Here is a 16242-nt window from a genome sequence, read left to right as displayed (position 1 = left end):
TCGGTAACGGTACACACATGGTTCGTGTCCGTGCTATGGTTTGTGTCCGAACTACTCAGATGGAGGGGATATGCCAGTCGGCTGACTCGGCACTCGGCAAGCTTCGAGCGGGGAGAGAAAGGCAGACATACGATCTGCTGTCTTTTTCTCGCTTGAGCTGGCTTGAGCTGTGACGTAGCTGCTTAGCACACGCTCACGCTGGCTATGCCACGATGCCATGCATTTCGGGTATCGCTCCTCGCGTCTCGCCGAGCCTCGAGTTGGCAAATCGACGATGCGCTATACGTTACATTTACGTTTATATTTACAAATTTCAATTTTTATATTTATAAATAAATAAATAAATAAATATTTTATATTTATATATATAAAATTAAAATATATATATATATATATTTGAAATTTATAAATACAAAGATTGCAAATATAATTAATTAAAAAAATATTTATAAACATAAAAACTAAAATTAGTAAATGTAATGTATAGAAATCCCCGTTCTGGCCAATATGCTCTTATATAAAAAAAAGTCTTACTTTAAAAACCTTTACTTTAGCATAATAGTATTTAAATTTAATATTTAAATGCATAACAATAATTACATATTAACTATATCGAAAAAAAGTAGTTTATAATGTTCTTTTTACTCTTATTAAATTTATATTAGCTATTAATGTTTATAAGCGGCCACGAGCAACAACAGAGAGATATTGGATTAAAATAAAAACAATTTCTTAAATAAACAATACACATGGTTAACGTTTCGACTGTACTTAGTCTTCTTCGGAACGGATTACTACGATAGAAGAAGATAAATATAAAAAAACATGATAATTAATGTTCAAGTTTACATACTAAAACATTAAATATTAGTTTAGACTAAAACATTAAACAATCACCTAATATAATATAAACAAAGTAAACAATAATCTAATTAAATCACAAATATAAAAACGCCGGAATAATCGAATGAAACCATAACAAGAGATAAATTTATATTTATATTGAGAAGTGGTAAAATCTCTTCCGTCAGGAAAAGAATGTAAAGAATTATTTATTAACGGAGGTATTCTGATTTAAAAGATCTTTAAAATATATATTTTTCAGGAACTTTTTATAGGGAAACGAAGAAAGTGAATAACGTTAAACTTTGCATGTTTTCTTCATTTTATTTTAAAAATTTATTTTTATTTTTTAAGTAACAAAAATGCTCTTCTTTTTTGTTATATCCTGGTTACCATAAATGACAGTAAATAATTCTAGCTGTTCTAGGTATCTGAAACGCAAAAAGCTAAAATTTTCTTATTCAGAAGAAGTATATGTGGCTATCGTCTGAACTAGAACTAAACCAATATTTCCATTTTAGGTTCTAGGCGGCCTTTTTATCAAAAATATTATTAATCAATATTAAATAAACCATTTACGATCTGAGCTTAGATTTTATAGTAGCCTAATGTTTTTTATATACTATATATTTACATATTTTTCCAACTTTAATCAACTACGCGCCGACTAACTTGTCAGACTTACAACACAGCTCCTATTGGATTAATAAAATCCCCTCACACCCCTCTAATTAAATCGATTTAAATAATAGTAAAGAATTTTTACTACTCCAACAGGAGCTATGTTGTAAGTTTGACAAGTTAGTCGGCGCGCAATTTATTAAGATTGAAAAAAATATACGTGTAATTCACAAAAAATATTATTAGGCTATTAAGATCCAAACTCGGATCGTACACGGCTTATTTAATATTGATTGATTGTATAACGGTCACATAAAACGGTCTTATTTCTCTTATATTATTAAAAATATTATAATTTTTTTCAAAATTTTGTTAATATTTTATTAAAAGAAAAAACTAATAAACGTATAATATATGTTTATTCTAGTTCAGACAATGGCCACACTTATTCTGAATAAGAAAATTTTTTGTTTTTGGGTTTCTGATACCTATAGAACAGCTAGAATCATTTACTCTGTCTGTCATTTACACCTTCTAGTGATCAGGATATAACATAGAAAAGAAGAGCATTTTCTTACTTGAAAAATAAAAATATATTTTTAAAATAAGGTTAAAAAACATGCAAAGTTTAACGTTATTCGTTTTCTTTGTTTCCCTATAAAAAATTCCTATGTATGAAAACTACTTATTTTTAAGACCTTTCAAACCAGAATACGCCCTTAATTTATTATTTGTTATTAATATATTGTTATTAATTATATACATATAAGTATTAGAAAGCATATGGTATAAAATAATTTCAATATTCAAATTATTGTAATTATAATAAAGAAATCAATTATCTACATTTTCTTCTGTCTACATTTTCTTCTTCATACGTATTTTTTGAATGCAAGATTTTAATAATCAAACGTTTTTAATAATCAAACATTTTCAAACTGCAAGCGAGGGACAAGCAATATCATCTACAGCATGTAGTCTTAAAATACTACTATCTTTTCTAGCAGCACTAACCACTAGCGTGTAATTTGTCCGCCGACATTACGAATTTCTTCTGCTGCAACACATAAAATGTTGAACAGTTTTCTCGAATGGTTGTAATAACGTCTGTATGTCCTTGCATTATTAATTCGTATTGCTCACATTCTCATTCTAAAATAATAATCTTATTAAAAAATGTTTATTCTTCTTTAAAGAAAATACTGTCTCAAATGTTCTTCTTTCAAGAAATTTTGACAGACTTGGAAGAAAGAGTTTATATATAGAGACAGAGAAACTTATCTTAATTTTTAAAATATATTTTAAATTTCTTTAATGCATTTAATGCGCCTGTGAGTATGAAAATGCAATTTGTCTTTCTAAATATGATAAATATTATTTTTTTTAAGACGATAATAATCAACAGCAAGACGTTTGAGTGTGATAAAAAATTTACAACGTAAAAATCCATTACAAATATATATAATTATATGTAAAATATGTCTGTTTTATTAATAATATTCACGATGTTTAGAAAGATAAATTGAATTTTCATATTCACACGCGTGTGGCCGGGGCGTATTAAAAAAGAGGTGTGGCCTCGGAGGGTTAATGATGCAAGGGCATGCAGACATTGTTACAATCGTTCAAGAAAACTGTTCAACATTTTATGTGTTGTTGCAGAAGAAATTCGTAATGTCGGCGGACAAATTATACGCTAGTGGCTAGTGCTGCTAGAAAAGATCGTAGTATTTTAAGGATACATGCTGTAGATGATATTGCTTGTCCCTCGCTTGTAGTTTGAAAATGTTTGATTATTAAAAACGTTTGATTATTAAAATCTTACATTTAAAATTAAACAAAAATCTTGTCTGTATTTGACATTACACTCGTGAAAATTAAGCGTGTAAAAAATCTGCAAAAGAAATGTAAACGTGCAAAGAAACTATTGTCAATAACATCACACATACACACACAGAAGAAAATGTAAATAATTGATTTCTTTATTATTACAATAATTTGAATATTGAAATTATTTTGTACCATATGCTTTCTCACACTTATATGTATGTGATTAATAATAAAACATGTTAATGACAAATAATAAATTACAAGAGCGTATTCTAGTTTGAAAGATCTTAAGGATGTTCTCCGGAAAATCGATTTTCTCTAGATTTTCTTGAAACTGTGAATATACATTAATTTATAGGTGTGTTTTATGTGTAGTATAAATTTTAGTACTTTTTGCGGTATTAAAAATCGAGCTTCTGACAAGTAACACTACCCAAGTGTAAATCGCCGATTTGGATAATGTTTTAATATGTTTTAGTAGACGTAAAAATAAGACATACGTATTTATTTTTATCTGCGGAAAACCATATTTAGGGTGTGAAACACCCCTTTGAATTTATGGGTATCGATTTAATTGTTTTGTATATAAGGATTCAGTATTTTCGGCCCGAACCAAATAAAATAGTTGCATTATCAAGAGATATGAAAAATGAAAAATTTTTGACTCGGTTCGATCATTTTTAAGGGGTAAACCACCCCCTGTATTTGAAACAAAAATTTAAAAAATGCCCAGATAATTGCAAATTTTATTCAAAAATTTTGAAAAAAATATATGTTACACTCGCATCCAAAACAAAAGTGAGACTGTTTGAGGATTTAAGGGTGACCACCCTTTTATCGAATTTCTTACGTAACATCCCTTATGGAAAGAAACTACAGCCAGTAAATATTACACTTGTGTAGTTACTACAGGACCCCCTGTAGTTATCACAGAAAGGAACACAATAATCTGTAGTTATTACACGCTGTAATTTTTTTAGTGCGTGAAATTCCTGTAATATGGAATACATGTCTAATCATGAAGTGTGAAATCCACTACACGTGTAATCCACTATATGTGTAATATACTACACGTGTGGTAAGTGATTTGTGTAGTAGACTACACGTGTAATCCATTATATGTGTAATATACTACACGTATGGTAAGTGACTTGTGTAGTAGACTACACATGTAATCTACAAAATGTGTAATACACTACTACACGCGTGTATTAAACGTAATGCTACCAGTAATCCATGAAATTTGAAATAGCGAGTCTCATCATATATGGAGGGGTAAAAACAACAGTGGTGTAAGTCAAATTTTTAAAAATATTTTCTCGTGTGCATAGATGCAATTTATATATTGTACAGATTGCATCTATGCACACGAGAAAAGATTTTTAAAAATTTGAGTTACACCACTATGGTTTTTACCCCTCCATATATAGTATATTTTTACTTTAATGCAGCTGTATATAAATTATTTCTATAAATATTGTTTGAAATTTATTAGATTTAATGTATCACTTTTTAACCACATTTTATTATTTTTTATTTTTATATTTTATAAGTAAATAAATATAAAAAAATATAAAGTATCAGTGTGTATACAGGGTATTCGCCATTTTGACATCATATAAACATATATTTTTCTTATATATATTATAATTATACACTACAGATTATTTTCCTATAATTCCACAGTGATATTACAGGCTATTATTATCCTGTAATATCGGCAAGATATTCACAAAAAAAAATATTTTACTGATAAGTGGGGAAATTTGTTTCTTAAGATAATTTTTGAAAAATTATATATTTGCGCTGGTTATGACATATGTAGACTATATATAACACTTACATCAAATTAAGAAGTAGTCTACCACGTAAGGCAGTTGGCTCACGATCCAGAGGTCCCGAGTTCGAATCCCACCAAGGTAAGTGTGTTTTTCAAATACAAGAAAATATTTATAATCATAGACTGCATCTTAAGAAACAAATTTAGTTATAAAATAGTAATAAAATTTCGAAAAAAATAATTTTTTTTTATGCCGGGGGAATATCGGAAATCAGTGTTCTCTAGTATTAAGAGGACTGCAATCTTAAGTCTAGTGTCTCATGGTTAGAGGATATTCCTCTAGATTTTAAAATATCTTCTTGAGACCGTATTTCAAAGGAAAATCCTCTAAAATCAAGCAGAGCCACTAAATGACAGAATACAGGCTATTTTCCTGTAATATTTTTCTGTAATCCGAGCGTATAGTACGAAAATATTACAGTATATTACAATACTTCAGCCTGTAATTTCGTGTAATACTTTTATGTAGTTCCTGTAATATAATTTTCTGTAATCCGCTGTAGTTTCTTTCCGTAAGGGATTTAAATTTATCCCGAAATAATGGTAAACAGTTTCATTTATCGTCAAATTAATTAATATTTACAAATTAGTCTGATCAACCCTTCAATTTTATAAGGGGGTGAGGAAAAACCTACTTTTAAATATTATATATTTATAAATTTTAAATGTATATACATATATATATATATATATATATATATATATATATATATATTATATATATATTTTTTAAACTTATTTAGTTATAAATATAAAAGTTAAAATTTGTAAATATACAAGCAAATGTGTGTAACGTATAGCGGGTATAGCGTATCGTCGATTTGTCAACTCGAGACTCATCGGCACTCGGCGAGACACGAGACGCGATACCCGAAATGCGTGGCATTGTGGTATAGCCGGCCCGTGCAAAACGGCAACGTCACAGCTCAAGAGAGACAGCAGATCGTATGTCTGTCCTTCTCTCCCCGCTCGAAGCTTGCCGAGTGCCTAGCGTACACGGACAGAGGAGGGGCTTGCGCGACCAACATATCCCCTCCATCTGAGTAGTTCGGACACGAACCATAGCATGGATACGAACCCATGTATCGTTACCCGAGTCCTCTCTGATCGTTACTGAGCGTAACGCCGTAGTTGACGTCTACTTTCTCAGAGGGCAGATTAGGACAGACGTCCCCCGAAGCCGGATGGCCGCTCTCAGGTTTCTCTCTGGTTATACAAAGAAGTGTCCACCCCCTGAATCCTCGTTGGTAGCCGCCGCTACCGGATAGTACGTCATATTCTACTCGCTTGGAGGGGGTCAGCCAATCACCACGCAGGGCGTCGCTGGGGTTGTCTGTTAGGGCGCTAGTGTAGTGTGTTAGAGGCGCTGGTGTCTTACGGCGCGAGGCGCGCATGCGCGGAGCGCCGCGGTGGTAACGCTTGTAGCGCGGGAAATTCAAACGCTGAATACTACCTTAGAGTACCTTTACAGCTTTGGCCATTCCTGACAGAGCGTTCGTCCTCGGACGTTACATAGGCATAAAAATTAAATTGCAAAATTATATAAACCAAAATTAAAGTGTTATATATTATAAGCGAAAATACAAAATTTCGAGCTGTAATAAATACAATAAGAAAAGAAAATATTAGTATTATAAAATAACTTAAATTATAATGATTTGAGTAATATCTCAAAATAGAATAAATAATGTTTAGATTCTATCTGGAATTCAATTACTGTTTTCATCATCACTTTCAATATATTACTTCTTGGCTCTGGGACTGGTAGCCATTTCTTCATTCTATCTGGAGACAATATAGAATTATACGGTTTTTGTGTATAAGTATAACCTGGTATATCAGTAATGACGTATCTATTTTTATTAAGCGCTTTGGCAACTAAATATGGACCTCTATATGAAGGCTTAATCTTTTTCTCATCGCCTGGCTTTGGTCTATCTCTAATAAATACATAATCGCCTTGTTTGTATTTTGTTGGCTTTTTGTGTTTTTCGTCGTAATACATTTTATTATAACTTTTAATATTATCAGTGGCTTGTATTGCTAATTCACGACTTTTATCCCGCTCGGCAATGTAATTGAGATCGTAATCTGACAAATTTTTAAGAAAATCTATCAACTTAGTGTCGGGATGTTGATTTAATTCGTAACCTAATAATATTTTAGATGGTGTTGCTTTTAGCGACGAGTGATAGGTATTATTTATAGTGTATTGAACTGCTAATAAATTATCGCTCCACTCTAACAATTCTTCGTCTATTTTTGTCAATGATGACTTAACAAATCTATTTATTCGTTCTACTAAACCATTCGCTTGTGGCTGCGCAACAGCAACTAAACGGTGAAAAATATTTTTATCTTTTATAAAATCGCTAAATTCACGTGAGGTGAAAGCTGTACCTCTATCTGAAACAATAGATCATGGCCGGTAACCTACGGTATCAAAAATACTAATTAAATGTCTGATTGCTTCTTTGGAACTCGTAGTTTTGGTAGCGCGTAACCATGTGTATCTGGAAAAAGCGTCTACAATGACAAAAGTATGTTTAAAACCTTTTTGAGAAGTTGTAAAAGGACCACAATGATCGATATGAACGATCTGCATCGGTTGAGTAGGAGTATCAGTAATTTGCATTTCTCCTTCTCTGGCGTTTGACGAAACGTTTGAAATAATACATTGTAAACAATTGCCGATATATTTTCGAACTTTTTTACGAATAGACGGAAACCAATATTGAGATAAAATTCCCTGAATCGTTTTATCGAAACCGGAATGTGACATATTATCGTGGTAAATTCTAATTATGTTTGATATCATAGCATCAGGAACAACGAAAAGAGATTTATCTTGACGTTTTCTAAAAAGTAAACCATCGATAAAAGTATAATAATTATCGTCTTGAGATTCAAGCTTATCCATGATTGGTTTGAGCTTTTCATCTTGCAATTGTCTGAATGTTAACTCTTTTGATAATGAGATGGGCTCTACATGGACTATTATTCTGCTTAAGGCATCTACATGTTGCATCTTTTTACCTTCTCGATGAATAATAGTGTAATCGTAATCTTGTAATCTTAAAGTCCAACGTGCAATACGCGGGTTAAGTTGAGACTTTTTCATCGTGTAGACTAGTGCATTGCAATCAGTAACAATTGTGAAATGAATGCCTGTTAAATAGATTTTAAATCTTTTGATTTTAAATCTGATTCAATAATAGCAAGTGTTTCTAATTCGAAACTGTGGTAGTTAGCTTCTGCTTTATTAGTTGCTCTACTGAAATATGCGACTGGGGCAAATTTCTTATCATGTTCTTGTAGTAAGATTCCTGCTATAGCGATAGTGCTAGCATCGGTATGTAATTGTGTAGGTAAATTTGAATTGTATATTTTCAAAACTGCAGGTGAAATGAGTTTCTCTTTCAACGTGTTAAAGGCAATAAGGCATTTATCATCAAATTTAAAAACTGTATCTTTTCTAAGCCAATTGTGCAAAGGTTTAGCAATAGATGCATAATTTTCAATGAATTTTCTAAAGTAGCTGGTAAGGCCAATAAATTCTTGAACTTTTTCTCTTTTATGAGGAATAAGAAAATCTTTGACTTTTTGTATGTGTTGGGGACTTAGCTCGATACCTTTTTCTGAGACTATGTATTCTAAGTATTCAATAGATTTTTTGAGAAATTTACATTTCTTTCAATTTAAAGTGAATTGATAACTTTTGAGAACTAATATAAAATCTCTTTTAAAACTTTTAAATTTTCTTCTACTGAACCTGTAGCAATAAGTATATCGTCTATATATACAAAGACTACTCCTAACAAAATCCATTTCTTTAATAATTTAATTACTCTCTTTTGAAACTTTCTCGCCCGAAAAAAAATGAAGGAGATCTGACCATGTCCGATTTGATAAAATAAGATACAACGAGATCTGAAATTCCAGTAAAGTCAGATCTGATTGGATACAATTTTATCTCGTCAGATCTGCATGGCCATATTTAATCACATGCAGCCAGATATGCTGAACTATAATCCGATCTCACCAGATCTGACCATTGCTGCCGTTCGATATTGAATCGCAGATCCAATCGGATCTCTTCCGATCTAATCGGACATTATCTGATTGCTTCAGATCTCCTAAAGTACGAGCAGACATTATGCCTCAGATCTTGTCGGATCTGAGCAGACCTAGCCAGACATATCTTGATCTTACCAGATAAGACCAAACTTGGCTTACAAAGTTGTGTTGCTGATCCAATCAGATCTCTTTCGATCTTGCTGGATCTGAGCAGACCTAGTTAGACATATCTTGATCTCACCAGATAAGACCAATCTTGGCTTACAAAGTTGTGTTGCTGATTCAATCAGATCTCTTCCGATCTTGCCGGATCTGAGCAGACCTAGTCAGACATATCTTGATCTTACCAGATAAGTCCAATCTTGGCTTACAAAGTTGTGTTGCTGATCCAATCAGATCCCGATCTTGCCGGATCTGAGCAGATCTCACCAGTATATATGTCTTTATTTCAGCTATGCGCCAAGAAAGGACTTGGTTTACAATTCTACTTAACTCACACATCCATCCACACATCAAACAACATTCTTCTTTACAAAACAAGCCGCAATACATTATTATTTACATTATTTACATCGTTATCTTTTTTTGTAGCATTCCTCTTTCCTTTCCCATAATCTATTTAGCACCTTTCCTTTTTCCATTCTAAATTTGTCATCGCATATGTTCACTAATCGTTCTCTATTATTCCTACCTAAATTCTCAAACCACATACTTGTGATCTTGCACTCGCTTATATAATGCTCTAAATTGTCCCTACCTGACTTACAGAATCTACACTTCGTATCTTCTTCGCCAAGCCAGTATTTATTTGCATCCTCAAAATTACCGCACCTTAATTTTACCATTGCTCTAATCTCGTCTCCTGTTTTCACTTTATCCAAGTTCGCTTTTAATAAATAACTCGGCGTTTTGTTTGTCACCTCTATATCTTTGTACCTTATATTATACCTCGCCTCTACTATTTTACTGTTTATTATTTGTCCTTGAATATCCTGTTCCCTTATTCTTACTAAGCCTTCAGTATTTTTACCTTCATTATTTAATTCTTTTATTACTTCAGAGCTCCAGCCATTGCTATTATAAAACCTTTCCCGTTTCAAATTATATAAATCTTTTTTCTTTTTATCCCTTGTGTCCTTTTCATCCCAACATGCCTTTACTAAACTTCCATCTTTTTTCCCTCTGCTTCTTTTCTCGAACCTCATGGCTCTTATACCCCAACAAATTTTAAGTTTCTCTAATCCTAGTTCCCTTAGTATTACATACCTCCGTGTGCAAAAATCTAGTCTAAATATCCATCTTACATAATCTAACATGACTTTTTCCAACTCCTTTTTTTCACTCCACCCCCATATCTCTGCTCCGTATTCCATCACACTTTTCACTAGGTATTTAAAAAGCGTCCCTCTCCTACTAAAATCATCTTTACATAATCTTTCTCCTAAGCCCCATACCCTATTTGCAGCGATCCTTCCTTTTCTTTTCATCTCTTTTATATGATCGACATAATTACCTTTCTTATTAAACGTGAAACCCAGATATTTAAACCTATCTACTTCCTCTATTATTTTTTTCGTCCCATTTCCATGTCATTCTGCCTTTTTTACTTTTACTATTAAATACTAGCACTTTGGTTTTTTCTGTATTTAATTCTAGCTTCCTATCTTTTAAGAATCTTTTTAACATGCTCATCATATCTAGTAAAGCCTCTCTATTTTTCGCTACCAAAACCATATCATCCGCGTATGCTAATGACCATACTCTCACTCCTCCAAGCTCCACTCCTCCTATACCACGCTTTTCTAAAACTTTATCTATGTCCGCGTTGTATAAATTGAACAGGGCGGGACTCATCACACAGCCCTGCCTTACACCTCTCTTCGTCTTGAAGCACTTTGTGAATCCATCCCTCGTCCTTATTGTCACCTCCGTCTCTTTGTAAATTTCTTTTATCCTGTTTATTAAACTGCGATCCATCCCTTTCTCTTCCATTATCTTCCATAAAATTTCTCTGTCCACGTTGTCAAATGCTGCCCTTAGATCCACAAACATTGCGAAAATCTTGTCTTTCCCAGTTGCCGTATTTTTTTCCTTCTCCCTTTGCACTATATGGTTCAAGATAAATATATTATCCATCGTGGACCTCCCTTTCCTAAAGCCGGCTTGGCTGTCAGGTATCATCCCTTTCCTCTCCATTATTTCCTCCAATCTGTTCTTTAGAATTTCGGCATAAACCTTGTATGCAGTGCACAGCAGCGAGATCCCTCTGTAGTTCTCTGTTCGCTCTTTATCCCCTCTTTTATAAAGGGGGACAACTATGCTTGTTCTCCATTCGGTCGGAATTTTGCTTTCCTTCCAAATGAACTTCAGCAGATCAATTAGACCTCCTCTTACCGCTGCGCCACCATACAGCCATGCTTCCATTGGGATTCCATCGACACCTGCAGCTTTGCCTAGCTTCATGTTCTTGACTGCCCTCACTATTTCCTCTTCTTGCAGCTCTCTATCTGTATCTTGAACCTACTCTTCATTTCTTTCTTCTGTTTCCATGGCACGCATCTCCAACGCCTCTTCTCTCCCTACCATCTCGGTCCCACCTAACAGCTCCATGAAATAACTTCTCCAGTTCTCTTTCGGAATATTATTCTCTTTCCATTCTTTTTTCTTTCTTCGACTGTTCCAAATTCTTTATATAGTTCCAAATTTTCTTTTCGTCTTTCAGTTTTCTTAATTCCTCTTCTTCCCTCATTCTTTTCTCCATCCTTTTGCTCTCTAACCACCCCTTCAGGCATTTCTTTTCTTCCAAATAGTCTTCCTTACTTCCCTTTCCACATCTCCACCTTCTGTACTTTCTTTTCACCTCCCTCTTCTTTCTGGTACAACTCCTATCCCACCAATCTTTGTGCCCTATTTTCCTTCTCTTCTTTACCTTAATATCCTTATACACTAAGGCTCCAAGGATTCCGTTTTTTAATTTCTCCCATTTCCTATCCACCGACTCCATTTCCTGGTTCTCGGTTTCATTCCATTCCTCCGTCCTCTCTCTGTATAATTGCCTTGCCTCTTCGTTCCAAACTATGATCTTCTTTGACATATTCCGTTCCTCTTCTTCCTCTTCAGCACACCCCTCCGTTTGTCTCGTATTCTCCTCTTCCTCTAGTAACAAGGTCAGAGGCAAATGATCCGAGTCCACCCTGTCCCCTATTCTAAATTCCAACACTCGCTCTTGCGCACTATCGTTTCCGATCTAATCGGACATTATCTGATTGCTTCAGATCTCCTAAAGTACGAGCAGACATTATGCCTCAGATCTTGTCGGATCTGAGCAGACCTAGCCAGACATATCTTGATCTTACCAGATAAGACCAAACTTGGCTTACAAAGTTGTGTTGCTGATCCAATCAGATCTCTTCCGATCTTGCCGGATCTGAGCAGACCTAGTCAGACATATCTTGATCTTACCAGATAAGTCCAATCTTGGCTTACAAAGTTGTGTTGCTGATCCAATCAGATCCCGATCTTGCCGAATCTGAGCAGATCTCACCAGTATAGAATTTATAAAAATTTCGTTCTCAAATCGTCCATTATTAATTTTTACATCCAATGTTGGACATTATATTAAGGAGGCTCTTACCTCGATCATAAAACGACAGATTTTTATGAAATTAAATTATGTTGTAAAGTGAACCACAACGAACCGATGCCCAAAACTTTAGCATAGGTTGACGATAAAAATTTTAAAAATATCAGTATTGAAATTCGCATTTTTAACACAGGGCATATGGTAAACACTAAAATTTTTACCGGAAGTGATGTATTTTCTTGGCAAGTTTGCGAGCCAGGTAAACAAAAAACTAAGGAACTGTAGTTAAAATAATAATCTTTCTAATGATAAGAAGAAAACTTGGTGTTGACGATGAGTTATAAAAGATATTGTAGTTTTAATATGACGTACGACAGGTTAGGCGAATGATCTTCCGAGTGTCAAAATCGCGCAAAGTTTCAAATGTTGTATTACACGTAAATAAGTAAAATGTGTTTTTTAAATATCTTTTATTCATTTTATTAATTAAGTAAACAAATAAATATTATATATATATATATATATATATATATATATATATATATATATATATATATATATATAACAATGTTAATTATTCTTTCTAACCTCACTTGCACATTGCACATGTCTTTTCTCTGCGCTGTATGGTAGCGGCATAATTATTCTCTCGCGCATTGACAACCTTTATTTTCGAGAATTTTCCTTTCATTTTCCCTCTCAGCATTCTCACGTTATATCTTTCTTTTGGCTCCATGTCTTCATCGCATCAATCGCTACAACGCTACACGGCTACACCTCACTTAACTGCAGACTGCTACAGACGACGTTGTAACACGCGCATGTTATTATTCTGCTCTTTAGCACTGACGTAGTCAACTGACTTATTGTATAAATTTTAATATTTACACTAATAGAACATATAACTTACTCTTACACTATGTAAAAATCATTATTTATTTTTTTATTTAATTTTTCGATAATTTTATAACCAATTATTGATGATAATTTTTCGGTTGCTACATTGATTAATTTAAATTGATAAAATAATATAATCACATATAAACTTATATAGTCATATAAGATTATATATGATCAGATCATAATGTTGCATCTCAAAGTATCCGATAGATGGCATCCGACGGAATCTGATTCTCGTATTTAAAATTTGATGAACAGTGGTATAAGAACGGTATCAGACACGACAGTGTCGTGCTAAGTTGCGCCAAGTTATGTAAATCGTGAAACGGCACAACTTTTGTATCGTGGAGTCCACTTTTATAATAAAGTGGCACATTTAAAAAATAACATTTGAAAACAACAATTTTCTGCAGCGGATAGATACCGGATCGGATCAGATCTACTCATGTCTGATTGGATCTGAGCAGATATAATAGATTATTCTTGTTACATATCTGACTCTATCCTCTAGGATCGGATCAGATCTACTCATGTCTGATTGGATCTGATCAGATAGGGCCAATATTTTGATCAAACCAGATCTGAGTGGATTGGATCTGATGAGATCTGCTCAAATCTGTTCAGATCTCTTCCATTTTTTTCTGGGCGGAGCTTCACAATATCCAAAAGGTAATTTTACAAATTCGTATTGACCATCTGGCGTGGCAAACGCAAAATATTTCGTTGAATCTGGATGAACTGATATTAGATAAAAACTGTTTTTTAAATCTAACACTGTGAAAACTTTTTTACCGTGTAATCTAGATAAATGATCCTCAATCACTGGAAAAGGAGAATGTTCTCTAAGAACTCTTTCGTTTAAAGGTCTTAAATCAATGCATAAACAAATCAAACCATCTTTCTTTTTAACTGGGACAATTCTAGCGCAATAGGGAGATTCGCTTTCTTGGATAATACCTCTCTCAAGAAAATTTTCTATAATTTTTCGGATTTGTTCGCGCTCTGACCAGGCTAAACGTCGTGGCGCAAAGGCGTAAACAGAATCGTCTTTCAATTTGACCTGAACAAAATAATCGTCTTCCACTAAGGGGACATCTGTGTTTTCAACTTCTTGAATAAGATCTAATAATTCTTTTTTAACAGAATCACTAAAATCAATTTTAACGTCTTCTAAGACCGGTTTGTTTTCTTTAATGTTATCTTCTACTACTTGCACGGATGCAATTTCGGAAAATAGTTTAACTCTTTCTTCGTTTTCTTCGCACGAAGGGTCGATTGTTACAATAATCTTATGTTCTTCTAAAAAATCGCAACCTATAACGATATCTACGTTTAACGGTTTATCTTTCAATACGTGTAATTTAATGGAACTTGCGAAATTTGGTAATTCTTTGAGTTCAATAGTAGAATTTATGCTATATACCTTTAATATTGATAGGTATATCGTTTATCGCTTTGCAAGAAGTGACTGAATCTAAAACTGAATCGTTTGAAAAAAAATTTTTGAACACGGGCGAAGTGATAAATGAGATCGGACTACTCGTATCTAACAATGCAACTAAATCACATAACTTGTCATTAATATTTGTTACCTTAAGTCGATTATTTTTTGTGACAATTTTCTTATTTTCCTTTACAAACGCTATACAATCGGATGTTGTAGAGTCAGCTTCTGTTGACGGTGTGTCAGCAATTGCAGCAACTGTAGGGCTTGGCTGCTGGGGTTTCGGAACTGGTTCCTTCCTTTTCAGCTTACGGCACTCTTCCTTGAGGTGTCCTTTATTGCGACAATATGTGCAAAAGATTTCTGAGGGATTTTCTTTGGTCTTCGCGTGAAGATCCTTGGTTGACGAGTCACCACTTTGAGACTTGTCCGATTTTGATTTATCGGGTTTCTCAAACTTGGATTTGAAAGTCGGTGATTTCTTGGCTGTGACACCACATGTCGTTGTGATATGATGCATTTTTTCGAGGAAGTCGTCCACTGTTTCAACTCCCAGTGAGGCTAATGACGCTGCTGTACCTTTGATGGCTGTATTATTGATCCCATCAATGAGGCAATGAATGATACATGGCTATTTTTTCCATTGCGTAATCTTGAAAACTTTCTTTGGGGAAAAGCCATTTACGTTCTTTTACCTTCTTCATGACGCTTCCGAAGACAATTCTTCTCTTAAAGCGACGGATTATAGCTGCTTTAAAGTCCGGCCAGGACCTGATAATAGTACCTGAACTCAGGTCGAACCATCTGCGAGCTGTTTTACTCAATTTTGACGTAGCTGCTGACATCATTGCAGCAGGTGGCAATCCATGGATGTCTGCAATACTTTCAATCTTCTCTATCCAGAGCTCTATGTTTTCCTGTTCAGTACCTCCAAACTGGGGTATCTGTGAGACCAAAAATTTGGATGCGTTCGTTGTTACAGACGAAAATTCTGATGTCTGCGAACTATTAAAAATTCCTGGAGAATCAGTTAGTCTCTGTCTTCCATTCATAGCATTGTGACTAGTACTGGTCATTACACGTTCGAACATCTTTTGTTGAGAC

Source organism: Temnothorax longispinosus, chromosome 1 (genome assembly GCF_030848805.1).
Source record: "Temnothorax longispinosus isolate EJ_2023e chromosome 1, Tlon_JGU_v1, whole genome shotgun sequence".
Taxonomy (NCBI): domain Eukaryota; kingdom Metazoa; phylum Arthropoda; class Insecta; order Hymenoptera; family Formicidae; genus Temnothorax; species Temnothorax longispinosus.
Note: the sequence above shows the minus strand (reverse complement) of the source record.